Source organism: Pelodiscus sinensis, chromosome 6, assembly GCF_052426305.1.
Source record: "Pelodiscus sinensis isolate ZL-2025 chromosome 6, ASM5242630v1, whole genome shotgun sequence".
Taxonomy (NCBI): Eukaryota; Metazoa; Chordata; order Testudines; family Trionychidae; genus Pelodiscus; species Pelodiscus sinensis.
In genome coordinates, this window is record NC_143057.1 from 93,436,739 (window position 1) to 93,451,086 (window position 14,348).

The 14,348-nt window shown below is 46.9% G+C and overlaps 1 protein-coding gene across 3 annotated transcripts in view; it reads right to left on the reverse strand.

The window, feature by feature from the left end:
* The window catches only part of IPO11 (importin 11), a 241,267-nt gene that overhangs the window by 225,486 nt on the left and 1,433 nt on the right, over nucleotides 1-14,348 (reverse strand). The gene's annotated exons all lie outside the window — the stretch shown is intronic.

Here is a 14,348-nt window from a genome sequence, read left to right on the forward strand (position 1 = left end):
TGTTTGGTTTTAACCACTTTATAGGATCAAGCCTTTTTATAAAAATGTATATACTTTTCTATAATACACAACACAATAGTATTTAAGCACCTGGAATGCATACATGAACTTACCTTCACACCACCCAAGCAAAGAAGAGGATTCTCTCTCCACCCCCATTTTAAAGATGGGAAGCCAAGTCACAGTGCAATTAAATGACTTCTTAAAGGAAATCTGGGGCACCGTGATAGAACCCAAACTTCCAGAGTCATAACTTTGTGCCTTAGCTACAAGACTATTTTCTCTCTCTATTGCTAAATTTCTGTTAGTAGCCTGCAGCCCATCCTCTGCTAAATGCTAAGAAAAAACTACAATTGCTTGCATGCAAAGATACCAGAAAGTTTAGATGCTTTCAACTTTCAGCGGTGAATATAAAGCCTCTAGACGAAAGATGTAAATATTTATATTGTGATAAGCTATCTCCTTAACTTATCCCTTTTCCCTGGAATGGTACAAGTGAAGTAACAAACAGCATTAGTCTGATAACAAAGAGGGTAACTTTGGACATAATTTAGCCAAAGTTCTACCAGTTTCTTCACTTGTATAACAGACCTTCTGAGAGTATGCAGCCCTCGGAAATGTCAGAAGAAGAACAAGTCCACAATTTATGGTTGCAAAGTTTCTTTACATTTGGTGCCTTACAAAGTGTCAGGCTTTCTTAGAGATGTTTTGTATTAGTTACCTTTCTGCAGAGTGCAATAGGCTCAAAGCAATACTACTGCTGACCTGGGATGATATGAACGTATAAGAGGAGCTAGAAATAGATATTTGCTCTTTTGCATATTCTAAATAAAGTGTTGCTTTGTTAAAAGTAATTGTTCTATTTCCAATAGTTAATTCCACAATTCTCATGTATTTAAGTACTTTATAACTACAAGTTGTACCTCCCTTAACCAGGACACTCTGATCCGGCAACATCCATGGTCCAGCACAGAGCACAGATGTTCCTGGACTCTTTGGTCCAAGAACAGGGAGGTCTGGCGGCAGGACAGAAGTGCGGGGGGGGGGGGGGGGGGGGGGGGGGGGGGGGGGGGGAGAAAGACCAGTGACTCAGCCAGGAGCTCAGTGTAGGAGGGAAGTGGCGGGGGGGGGGGGAGGAAAGGGGGAAGAAGAGTTCAGGCTAGGGATGTAAGTCAACTATCCGAGAAGCAAGAGTCAACTAGTTCCTTGATTAGTCACTTCCCCTTACCCTTACTGCCTCTACAAGAGGCAACAAGGGGTGGGGAGTAGGAGCTGGTGCTGGGAGGAGCCAGCTTAAAAGCCGGTTCCCCTCAACACCATCTCTGCAGGAGGCAGGGGAATAATAAGGACCAGGTGCAAGCCAATACATTTAAAAATCACAAGCACAGCAGGGGGGACCCAGCGCAAGCCTGGCCTGCTGATTCCTGGCTCCCACTGGGTCCTCCCTGATGAGCTTTGGCCTTTTAAATATATTAAGGGCCCAGAGGCTCTTAATACATGTAAAGGGCTAACACACAGCAGAGAGGATCCAACACAAGCTAGGAATCAGCTGACCCAGCACGCACTGGGTCCCCCGCATTGCACACAAGCCTTTTAACCATATTAAGAGCCCAGAAGCTCTTAATACATTTAAAGGGCTAAAGCACAGCAGGGGGGGACCCAACATGAGTTGGCAATCAGCTGCCCCAGCTTGTGCTGGGTCCCTCCTGCTGCGCTTCAGCCTTTTAAATGTATTAAGAGCCAGCCAGCTCTTAATATATTTAATAGGCAGAGCCACAGCGGAGTGAGCTACCGGACCAGGAGCTTATCCCGCTGCAACTCCCCTGCTTATCAACTAATCGACAAGTTGATGGAAAATCTATTGGCTAGTTGTTTAGTTGATTAAACTATATTTAACAGCCTCAGTTCAGGCCCCAGTGGCTGGGGAGCTCCAGCCCAGCAGCAGCCATGAAAACTCTGGCAGCCAGGACAGAAGTCAGGAAGCTCCAGCCATAGCCGCAGAGCTCCAGCCTAGGCTCTGTTCCAGCTCCAGTGGCCGAGGAGCTCCAACCTCTGGCTCCGGCCCTAGAACTCCAGCCCTGGCCACAGAGCCAAATGGCTGTGGAGCTCTGGACCCAGCAGCAGTACAGTCTATAGAAACTAAAGAGCCCTGGGGCGCCTGGGCAGCAGCAAAGCTGAGATGGAGCCCTAGCCCAGTAGCAGTAGGGCAGTATGGGCCACAATTAGATGGACCTCCCTCTATCTGGCGAATCCCCTCGTTCAGGACTGGTCAGGTCCCAGACCAAAGAGACCCAACCTATACCTTAAGAGGCTAAATTACAGGGCTTCAATATTGAAGACAAAAGATACAGAATTTTGTAGGCACTTTGCTTTCATTAGGCACCCATGTTAATTGCCATAAACTAATTAATCTGAACAGGGAATGTTAATTTCTTACTTTTCCATAAAATATAAATTTAGGCTCATATTTCTCTCCTTTAAATGCAAATATCTGATAACCTTGCTTTCCAATTAACAAAAAGTGATGGGACTCACTACATGGACAAAGGCTTGGGGTGCAGATGGGAGTGCAGGCTCTGAGAAAAGGCTGGGGATCAGAGGTTTGAGGTAAAAGGAGGAGGGCTCCAAGTTTGGGGAGAGTCTCAAGAATGGAGCTTGGGGTGCAGGATGAGGTACAGTCTCTAGGCTGGGAGTGTGGGCTTTGGGATGTATGAGGGTGCTCAGGGCTGACTGGGCACAAGATGGGGTAGGGGATTGGGGCTGGGGCTTATCAACACAGCAAGAGGCCTCTTTCCCCAGCCCAGACACAGCATCTCCATGCTGGAGCTGCAGGGCAGGGAAGGGCCCCCCTCCGCTGGCCACAGAAACCTCAGGGTTTGGGGAGAGAAATCTTTACTCGCTGCAGTCCTGAGCCCCTACATGGGACTTAATGGGAAGCTATCAAGCCATGCAGCTTAGGGTGAACTTAGGTCCTCAACACCTCCCTTCAGATTATATAATTTTATTTTTGTCAGAAAGGGCCTCAGTGCAATGAAATTTGAGACATCTCCTCATGCTTTACCCCATCACTTATCAACTGAAGTGATCAAAATGTAAGGATCTAGATATATTCTTGCTGGAGGGCCCAAGACTGTGGAACTTCATCTTCCCCTTTGTCAACCAGATAACTTTGCACATCTATTTATGAAGACTCTCTCCAAGATGACAACTTTGACTAAATGGTTAGAAGATCATACAGATCTTCTGTTTTTAGTATATAGCAACAGCATTTATATTCTTGAATAGGCCATTTTACAACTGAAATAAATTAAGTTTAATAATTACATATGTTCTACACTGACAAATTACTTCCTTTTTAAAAATTATTCAATCGTATTATTATGCAAAGCAATAGTCTAAATATTAAATTGGCAATCAACTTAATGACAACTTATAAATATTTCATATCTGGTAGGTGTTACAGTAATATAACAATAAATGTAAGATTAGAGAGTCTATTTCTTGCTTTCAGTTTAAAATTGCATATTTTTATGTGAGTCTTTCACACAGTAGGAGAAAAAAAACACTTTGAATTATATGAAAAATTATGATAAAGCCATAAAAACTGGAATAGGCAAATGTAGTACAGGTTGGATCTCTCTAGTCCGGCATCCTCAGGACCTGACCAGTCCCGAACGAGGGAATTTTCCAGATCAGAGGAGGTCTCCTGCTACTCACTCCTCAGACCACCTTCCCCCACCCACTGCCAACCCCAGCTCCCTCACTCTACCCTGCCAGGCTGCTGGACTGCTGCAGCCCCAGCAGCCTAGAATGCCCCAGCCCTGCTACTGGGGCTACTGCTCCTCAGAACTACTGGACCAACCCAGCAGCACCCCAGCTGCTCTGCCCCAGGCATCCTGATTCAGCCACTGCTGAAACTGATCAGCAGCTGAATCAGGACACCTGGGGCAGAGCAGCTGGGGTGCTACCGGGTTGGTCCAGTAGCGCCAAGGAGCGGTGCTGCGGGACCAACCGGCAGTGCCCCACCTGCTCTACCACAGGCTCCCGGCTTTGCGCCACGTCTCCCTGGTCTGCTGGGGGGGCACTAGCTGCGTCCCCCCAGAAGACCAGGGAGACGTGGAGCAAAGTGGCGGAGGACCCGGGCCGAACCATGGCTCTTCCAGATCAGCGCCGCGGTCCGGCCCGGGTCCTCCGCGGCTTTGCTCAGCGTCTCCCTGGTCTGCAGACCAGGGAGACGCTGAGCAGAGCGGCGGAGCACCCGGCCGGACCCGCGGCGCTTCCAGATCAGCTGGAAGCTGCCACGGGTCCGGCCCCCGGTGCTCCCCCGCTTTGCTCCCGTCTCCCTGGTCTGCTGGCTCCGCCAGCAGACCAGGGAGACGGGGAGCAGCTTTTCTCGCCCCGGAGAAGGAGGGCGGCAGGACCAGGCGTCCCGCTGCTCCAGTTCTCCCGGGCAAGAAATCCCCGTTTGTAACTGCGGATCCGACATAAGTCGGATCCGCGTAACTCGGGGACTGTCTGTACTGGCACAGAAATTGATATAAAGAAATAAATCAAAGGATTACTTCAGCAAAAGCATGTAAACCACGCATAACCTGGATCCTAAGGAACCTAATATAACAACTCATTCAAAGCCAGAAATCTCTGTTTGTGATATAGTAATATTGTTATATTGCCACCGAGCGGTAATAATTCATTAAATCCCTTTCCAAATAATAAAGTTACCAATTTTGTAACTAGCCTAAAGCTAGTATTTAAACAGTGACAAGGAGTTTTGCAGATTCAGACTAACATTGCTATCCCTCTGATATTTAGACAACGTTGCTAAATTTATATTTAGGCTTGGGTAGATTTTTTTTTTCCAATTTTGACAATTATTTTTATAGCTTGAGATGTTAAGGGGTCGGGCAGGGTTAGAGAAGCATGAACACTGGGGCTTGCCCAGTACTGACTGAAGGGAGCTCTCCACGTGATGAAGGCATCTAAGACATCTTGCCACAAGGTATGAGGGAGGCTGAAGTTGTGGCCCAGCAGAACAGAGAACCCCAATCGAGGCTGAAAGGAGTTGGACAAGCACCTGAACACAGAATAAGCCATCCTGCTGCTGAACAGTTCCTGCTGGGAAAATGTAGTCATGATAGCAGAACCACAAAGGGTGCCCTGAAATGCTGTAGGGCAAGTGACACCTGAGCTCTACAGGTGCAAGGTACAAGGAGGACTACAGTCTAGATGGGGCAGAAAGGAGGTCTTTGACAGGACTGCAAGGAGGAGGATCAGTCTCCTGCCCAGGGGTGGGGAACCTTCTTTGGGTCAAGGCCACTGACCCACAGAAAAATCAGTCTGTGGCCACACACCTCACTGACGTGGTCCCCAAAGGAGAAAGACATTCCACATATTTCCCTCACACACCAGAGCCCAGAAGGGCCCAGCCTAGTAGATTTTGTGTGCTCTGCAATGGAGTACCAGTGGGGCTGGAGCACCAGCACAGACACCCCAATGCTAGGCGGGACTGTGAGACTTGGGGGCCGGATCCAGGCAGGCCAGAGGCCGTATTCAGCTCCCGGGTGGGCCTTAGGTTCCCTACTCCTGCTCCAGCCCTATGGGAGACCACCCTGCTGTGGAATAGTTCCTGCCCAAGATCAGAGCCATTCAGATGCACTGGGGCTTCCACTCTGGCTGGGATTTCAACCCCCTCCAAGTCACAACTGTGCCAGTACTGTAGCCATAGTTTTGTTAATTATTTTACAACTACCCCTTCTAAAAGATCTGTTTAAAATTATCCAGATATTAGAGTGGCATGGTAACATTCCTATTATTAAGGGGGATTCAGTTTCACACACAGTTGGAATTCACGCTCTTTGTTTTGTTACTGCGTATGTTCCTGGAGCTTTCAGCACTCAATCTGAGAGTATATAATGAATGTTTTGAGTATTTTTCAACAAAATATCTTAGTTTAGAATTAAGATTAATTAAAATGGGTCTTTTAAGAATTTTCTGTCCATTGTCTGATCTGTCTTTGTATCCCTTTTGCTATCAAATAGCTGGTTTAGTGTTCTCATTTTCCATTAATTAAGGCTTATCCCTGGCCAACTTTGAATGTACATTTGAGGAAAAGCCAAAAAAGAGTTTGATGAACAGCTAGACAAAAAAAATCAAAAAGTAATAAAAAAAATGTTTAAGTACATCAGAAGCAGGAAACCTGCTAAACAAACAGTGGGGTTCCTGGATGACAGATACCAAAGGAGCACTCAAAGATGCAGTCATTGTGGAGAAACTAACTGAATTATTTGCTTCGGTCTTCTCCGCTGAGGATGTTAGGCAGATTTCCAAATCTCAGCCATTCTTTCTGGGTGACAGATCTGAGGAACTGTCCCAGATTGAGGTACCGTTAGAGGAGGTTTTGGAATTAATTGATAAACTTAACAGTAACAAGTCACTGGGACCAGATGGCATTCACCCAAGAGTTCTGAAAGAACTCAAATATGAAATCATGGAACTATTAACTATGGTTTAAACCTATCCTTTAAATCAGCTTCTGTACCTAATGACTGGAAGATAGCTAATGTGACACCAATATTTAAAAAGGGTTCTAGAAGTGATCCTGGCAATTACAGACCAGTAAGTTTAACCTCAGTACCAGGCAAATTAGTTTAAACTAGTGAAGAATAAAATTGTTAGACACGCAGATGAACATAATTTGTTGGAGAAAAGTCAATATGGTTTCTGTAAAGAGAAATCATGCCTTACTAGAGTTCTTTGAAGGGATCAACTGACATGCATAAGAAGGATTCAGTAGATATAGTGGACTTAGATTTCCCCCCAGCACCATCTGCATGGGGAAGTAGAAGCACAGCGGGAAACAGACTGCTTCAGTCCCTGCTCGCGCCATCTCGCACTGCTTCTGTGACAATTCTACTTTTGGAATGTATAAGAGCCCCATTGGGGCTTTGTACATTTCAAAGGCTGAGGTGCCGCAGGGAGCGTGGAGCCAGCAGGGGAGTCCTCAGCCTTTGAAATGTACAAGAGCCCCAAAGGGTCTCTTGTATATTTCAAAAGGAAGCCCCACAAGGAGCAAGGGACTCCCTGCTGGCCCCACACTACCTGAGACGCCTCAGCCTATTAAATGTACAGAAGCCCTGGAGGAGCTCTTGTACATTTCAAAAGCAGAATCGCAGCAGAAGCAGTGCAAGAGACTGCTTCAGTCCCCACTTGCACCGTTTCCCACTGTGCCTCTACCTCCCCTGGCCCCCATGGGAATAGTGCTGGGAGGAACCGGCTTTTAAGCTGGCTATCCCAGCACCGACTAGTGCTCTTCCCGCTTGCTGTCTTTCTCCAATAGAAGCAACAGTGGGAGGGGGGGAAGAGTAACTAGTCACATCACTAGTTGCTTACATCCGTACTGAAAAACATCCGTTCAAGGTGCAGTAGCCATCAAAAAAACAAACAATGTTTGGGATCATTTAAAAAGAGGTCCAGAATAAAACAGAAAACATCATATTGCCTCTACATAAAACCATGGTACATCCATATCTTGAATACTGCATACAGATGTGGTCGTCTCATCTCAAAAAGATATATTGGCACTGAAAAAGGTTCCAAAAAGGGCATAAAAATGATTAGCGGTTTGGAATGGGACACATTTAAGAGAAATTAAAGTCTGGGACTTTTCAGCTTAGACAAGAGGAGACTAAAGGGAGGGGGGTAATGATAGAAATCATGATATAAAATCATGACTAGTATGGAAAAAAAATGAATAAGGAAAAGTTATTTTATCACATGTGAACTAGGGGTCATGAAATGAAATTAATAGGTAGCAGATTTAAAACAAACAAAATGAAGTTTTTCTTCACTCAGCGCACAGTCAACCTGTGGAACTCCTTGCTAGAGGATGTTGAGAAGACCAGGACTTTTACCGGGCTTAAAAAAGAACTAAATAGATTCATGGAGGTTAGGTTCATCAATGGCTATTAGCCAGGATGGGTAGGAATGGTGTCCCTAGCCTCTGTCAGAGGCTGGGAATAGATGACAGAAGAGGGATTGCTTGATGATTCCCTGTTCTGTTCACTCACTCTGAGGCATCTGGCATTGGCCACTGTGCGAAGACAGGATACTGGGCTTGGTGGACCTTTGGTCTTAGCCGGTATGGCCATTCTTATGTTCTTAAGAAATTTGCATGAAATTCAGGGAAGACTATGAAGATTTCAAAAGGAAGAAACAGAGAAGTGGCTAAAAAGAATAAGAGCCTGAAGAAAGTAGAAAGAGATCCATGTGAAGGAGACCCTTGAACTCCACAGGGTTTTCAACAACTTCCACCCTACCATCAACCTTAGCCTAGACCACACAAAAGATCCACTTCCTTGACACTACAATTAAATGATGGCCACACCTCCACCACCTTATACCAGAAACCTATCGACCGTTATTCTTACCTACATTCCTAGAGCTTCCACCCAGGACACATCACACGATCAATTGTTTACAGCCGGGCCCTAAGATACAACTGGATTTGCTCTAATCCCACAAACAGGGAAACACTTACAGGATATCTATCAAGCCCTCTTAAAGCTTCAATACACACCTGGGAAAGTGGAAAAACAGATGGACAGAGCTACACAAGTATCCAGGCATCTGCTTCTTTAGGCACAAAGAAGCTTCTTTAGGCTTCTGCCCAACAAGGAAAATAACAGAATGCCAATAAGTCATCACCTACAGCCCCTGACTTAAATCCCTCCAGTGCATCATTAACAATCTACTACCTAACATGGAGAACAATCCCTCACTTCACAGGCCCTGAGAAACAGGCTAGTCTTTTCCCACAGGCAACCCCCTAACTTGAAGTACATTCTTTCCATCAATGACAAATCATACCTCAAACATACTCACCCAGGAACCTACCCCTGCATTAAGCCCCATTGACAACTCTGTCTACAAGCAACATCACCACAAGACCTGACCACATAAGCCAGCACATCAGAGGCTCATATAGCTGTACTTCCTCTAATGTGATGTGCCATCAAGTGCCAGCAATGCCGCACTGCCATGTATATTGACAGTCTCTACAACAAAGGTTAAATGGACGCATGTCAGATATTGGAAGTGGTAATATACAAAAACTTTTGGGAGCAAATTTCAACCTAAGTAGTCACTCATCTACAAAGAAATTTCAGGAACCAACTCTGGAGAGTAACTGGGGAACTGGCCTTCATATGCAATTCTGACACTCTCTCAGGGAATGAACAAAGACATGAACTTTGTCATGTCATGTCATGACATGGAAGTTGTATTCATCATCCAAATGACATAAAAAACTAAGTATGTGACTCAGTCCACTCAAATAGCCTCATTTAGCATCGAATAACAGGTTCTCCCCCCCCCCTTTTTCTCCATTCATATGAAGTGGGTTTTGCCCCTGAAAGCTCATGAGTTTTATATTTATACATACACACACACACACACACACACACACACACACACACACACACACAAAATAGGGGGTTATGCCCCTGTTCTCCACGCTTGCCAATCCCCCTCTCTTGGGCAGCTTTCACAGCCAGAGAGTGTCAGAGCTACATTCAACAACCTCACTCTCTCTAGGGGGAGGTGAATGGCCAGGGGCAGCGGGCAGGAGCAGGCTGGGGGCAGGGTGTCTGGCCAAGGGGGGTAGAAGGGTCCATGAGCAGGCTGGGAATAGGTGTCTGGACAGGGAGGAGGGAGCATAAGCGGGGTCTTAGTGGAGGGAGCGTGTGAGGGGGCTGGGGCTGCAAATCTCGGCAGGGTGGTGAGTGAGGGGGCTGGCAGTGTGGGGTCTTGTCTTGGGGGGGTATGAGTGAGCATGCTGGGGATGCTGGGCCTCGGCCACGCAGTGAGTGAGTGGGCGGGGGTGCAGGGTGTTGGCGGAGGGGTGTGTGTGAAGAGGTCAGGGGTGTGTGATCTCAGCAGGGCAGTGAGTGAGGGGGTGAGGGCAACACTGGGAGCCCATGCTGGCACTCCAGCCTCACCCCACCATTCGAGACCCCTTACTCTCAGCCCCCTCACTCACCGCCCTCCCAAGACCCCACACTCCCAGCAGCAGGAAAAACCTCCTTAAAGCACGTCTCTGCACTGCTGTCCCTCCTACCAGGAGAGGGGAAAGGGAAGCAGCAGTGCATGGGGAGCCTCAGGCCTTTCCCCCAAACTCCCTTACAGAAAGCCAGCGCTGGCGCTTCAACCTTGCGTGAGGGGAGGAAGGATGGAGAGTCATCATTTGTCAAGCTGCACCCTCGGGTTCAGCCCTGGGAGCCCAGAGCAGATGCTCTAGAGAGCTGGGGAAGCAGACAGGGTATAGCATAACCATGTCATCCCCGAAGGGCTAGAGGTGTGGCGTGGCCAAAATCTGCCCAGCTCATGGCGGGCCTGGGAGAGTGGGCCTGAGCCAGGAGCCTGGCCCCAGGTCACCAGCACATGCTGGAGCCACTCTCTCGGGGGGAGATCTGTGGTATGGTGTTCCCCCAGAACCCCCGCTGCATTTCCAACAGGAGCCGCACCAGACGGGATAGTCCTGGGCAAGTCCTGCCTACATTCCCAGTGTGAATGGGCTTCACCCCGGGCCTTGTACCTGCCAAAGCAGCCCCCTGGGCCAGGGGACAGACCACCCGAAAGGCTGTGGCCAGAGCTGAGTGAGCAGGACCATTGGAAGATGGAATCTGCCCAGGCCAGGCTGCCAGGTGGCTTTGCCGGTCTCTGAGCAGTCTCCGGAGCAGGAACGCTGTGTGAAGGCAGAACCTGTGGATACAGATGACATCATTCTGTCATCTTGCAGAAAAAAAAATGTTATATGTAGAAAGAGGTGGGATTTTTTTGGTTAATCTTTAAGATGTTACAGGACTACTTGTTTTTTGTAGAAAGATGTGTTAGGTTATCCCAGCAGCACTCAAAGATGAAAAGGGTGAAAAGACATCAGAATGGAGCAAGATGAATGAAATGTGTACAAAAATCTACAATGATTTCTACGCCTCACATGTCAATGTCCAGCATATGCCTGCAATGCAAAGACTACAGAAGTTCCTGGTGTTATGTGGGAAGAAACTAAATATGCAATTTGTAACAAAGAGCAGAAAAAGCCCTTTGGGAGTGAACGATATTTGGCTGGAATATTTCAAAGCAAGAAAATATACTCTCTTCAAAGTGCTGGTGCAATGGTTCACCATCTACATCAATAGCAAGCATGCTCCAGAGACACGGAAGAAATTGAAAACAATACAATTGATGAAGAAAGATGATCCAGAAGAACTGAACACCTACTATCCACACTCCTCTCAATTGCATAAGGCCTTCACCTGCAACATACTCAGTCACATTAAGAAGGATCTTCAAATGAGCAAAAGTCAAGAACAAACTGGTTTCTGCTTGGGATATTTCAACAATTGATCACATCCATTCAGTTTGGCAGTTCATCAAAAAAAATGCAAGGAATACAAAGTACCATTGTGTCTTGCATTTTGTTGACTACAAAAAAGGTTTCAACTTGGTAAAGATTTATGCTGTGCTCAACATGCTTAATGAAATCAGAATTGACCCAAGATATGTTGGCCTGATAGAAGAAATTAACCACAATTATGTGACAGAAAAGTTATTCAATGTCCCATGCAGTATTATTATACATAGGAGAGTAAGACAATGCAAAATAATGTCACTATATCTGTTTGCAGCAATACTGAAGTTACTGCTCAAGAAAGTGAACTGGAAAGAAGGAATTACAATTGCTGGAGACCAGTTAACACATCTCTTCACTAACAACTGTTTAATACTGGCAAAGGACAGTGAAGAACTGGAAAATAAATTACAGCAACTGCAAACACTTTCACAAGATATAAGATTGGAAGTGAACACATCAAAAAGTGGATGTGCAATGACTCGGGCTTGACAAACTATGTAATCTACTCACCCATGGTGAGTAGAATACAACCTGGAAGAGCCGGGTTCAGGCGATCTGTGCAGATCGCCGGACAGCGCAGCTAGCAAGCGGGGTTCACCGCAGCTTGGCGAGCCCTGGCAATGAGCATTGCACAGTAGTAATCATAAGTGTATACAGGAAAGTAATCAAAAAGTTCAACAAATATATTAACTTGGGTCAGTAGCTGAACAGAAACAACTCATTCAATGGGGAATGCAGTAGGATGAGAAAGGTGGGCTGAGTAAGTTTCAGCAAAACAAAGATGCTTATAATGGAGGATGAATGGCTTATGAAGAAAAAAAGAAAGCTGCACTGTTTTGCAGCAATGCTATATGGAACAGAAAGCTGGTCAATGATTAAGTGAAGAAAAATTCACTTTAATGGAGAGTAATGGAAAGGTAAACATTTAAGATATCACCCTGATCAAATACTGAGAAGGCATACAGAGGTGATCAATGGGACGATGCAAAGCAGAAATGGGTGGGTCATATAGTCCATACTCACATTAGTGACTGAATCCCCAGAAACCACAAACAACTGCTGGGCAGACTGAAAACAAACTGTATCGATCTCATGGCGAAACTCTTTGGCCAGAAATTGAAAGAATATGCTCGCAACAAAATGGAATGGTGTGGCATCAACTTGTGTTCCTGGAGGGATGGAGGAGGACAAGCCAGATAAAGATGATGAAAGTGACTAGAATAACGGGAAGGAGAGTGTGCTTTTAAGATCTGCAAATGACATCAAGCTGGGAGAGGCTGCAATGAGTTTGGAACAAAAGATTAGAATTCAAAAAAATCTGGATAATTTACAGAACTGGTTTGAAAACAACAAGATGAAACTCAGTAAAGGCAAGGGAAAACATTTATGAAGGGAAAAATCTAATGCACAAATAAAAAATGAGAAATAACTAAATAGGAAATAGTACTGCACAAGAGGACCTGGTAATTACAGGCAGTTCCCAGGATACGTACAAGATAGGGATTGTAGGTTTGTTCTTAAGTTGAATTTGTACGTAAGTCAAAACTGGAACATATTGTACCCCAGCTGTCCCCGATTCAGCCGCTGCTGAAACTGACCAGCGGCTGACTGCAGGAAGCCCGAGGCAGAGCTGCTTTGCCCCGGGGTTCCTGGAATCAGCCGCTGATCAGTTTCAGCAGCAGCTGACTTGGGGACACCTGGGATAGAGCGGCTGGGGTGCTGCCAGATTGGTCCCCGCAGCGCCGAGGTGCGGCGCTGCGGGGACCAACCCGGCACCGCCCCAGCTGCTCTGTCCCAGGCGTCCAGATTCAGCCACTATTGTAACTGACCAGCAGCAGCTGAATTGGACACACCTGGGGCAGAGCAGCTGGAGTGCTGGTGGGTTGGTCTGGTAGCGCCGACCCTTGGCGCTCACAAGAGATCATCTCCCCTCCCTTGTGAGTTTCAGCAGCAGCCTGTCACCTGCGGATCTACCCGTTCCCACCGCCCTCCTCCCCCTTAGGCAGTAGAGAGGAAAGGTAGATTGCGAGCCTGTTGCCGGGGCAGTGTAATTGACTAGAACTTCTTGAAACAGCTGCCTGCCTCTCCCTCCCTCTCTGGTTCTGCCGCTTGCAGGCTTTGCCTCCCTGCAACAGGAGGGAGGGTTCAGCACACCCCCGCCGACCCCTACCCTCTCCTGCCCCCCTCCCTCCTCCAGGCAGTAAAGAGGAAAGGTAAATTGAGAGCCTGTCGGCTGTGGATCCAACCGGAGTAAGTGTAACTGACTAGAACTTCCTGAATGCAGCTGCCTGCCTCTCCCCGCCTCTCCCCTTCCGCCGCTCGCAGGCTTTGCCCCCTACTCCAGGCAGTAGAGGGGAAAGGTAGACTGAGAGCCTGTCGGCTGTGGATCCAGCTGGGGCAGTGTAATTGACTAGAAATTCCTGAAGCAGCTGCCTGCCTGCCTCTTGCCCCCTCTCCACCACCCTGCAACATGACGGAGAGTTTGGCACCCCTGCCCCTGCTGCCGACCTCGGTCCCCTTCTCCTCCCTCTCTCCTTCCCCTCCCACCCCCCAGAGGCAATAGATAGAGAAAAGATAAATTGCAAGCCTGTTGCCTGCATATCCAGCCGCAGTTAGTGTAATTGATTAACAACTTGAAGCAGCTGCCGGAGCACTTCCGGGTTGCAGTTGGTGCTGGACCATCAGACGTACCGGACCACTGGATGCCAGACCACTGGAGTTTTACTAATTGGAAAAAACTTAAAAAACAACTAATAGTCTTGCAGCACCTTAGAGACTAAAGTCTTGCAGAAACAATGTGGCTGTCAGTCTCTTAATTTTCAAACCAAGAGACCATCCAATACATACCATGCACAAAGTGGGAATATTACCTGCTACATGTACTAAAGTTATTTTCTAATAAAATCAGAAAGGGAGAAGGTAATTTACCATTACAGTG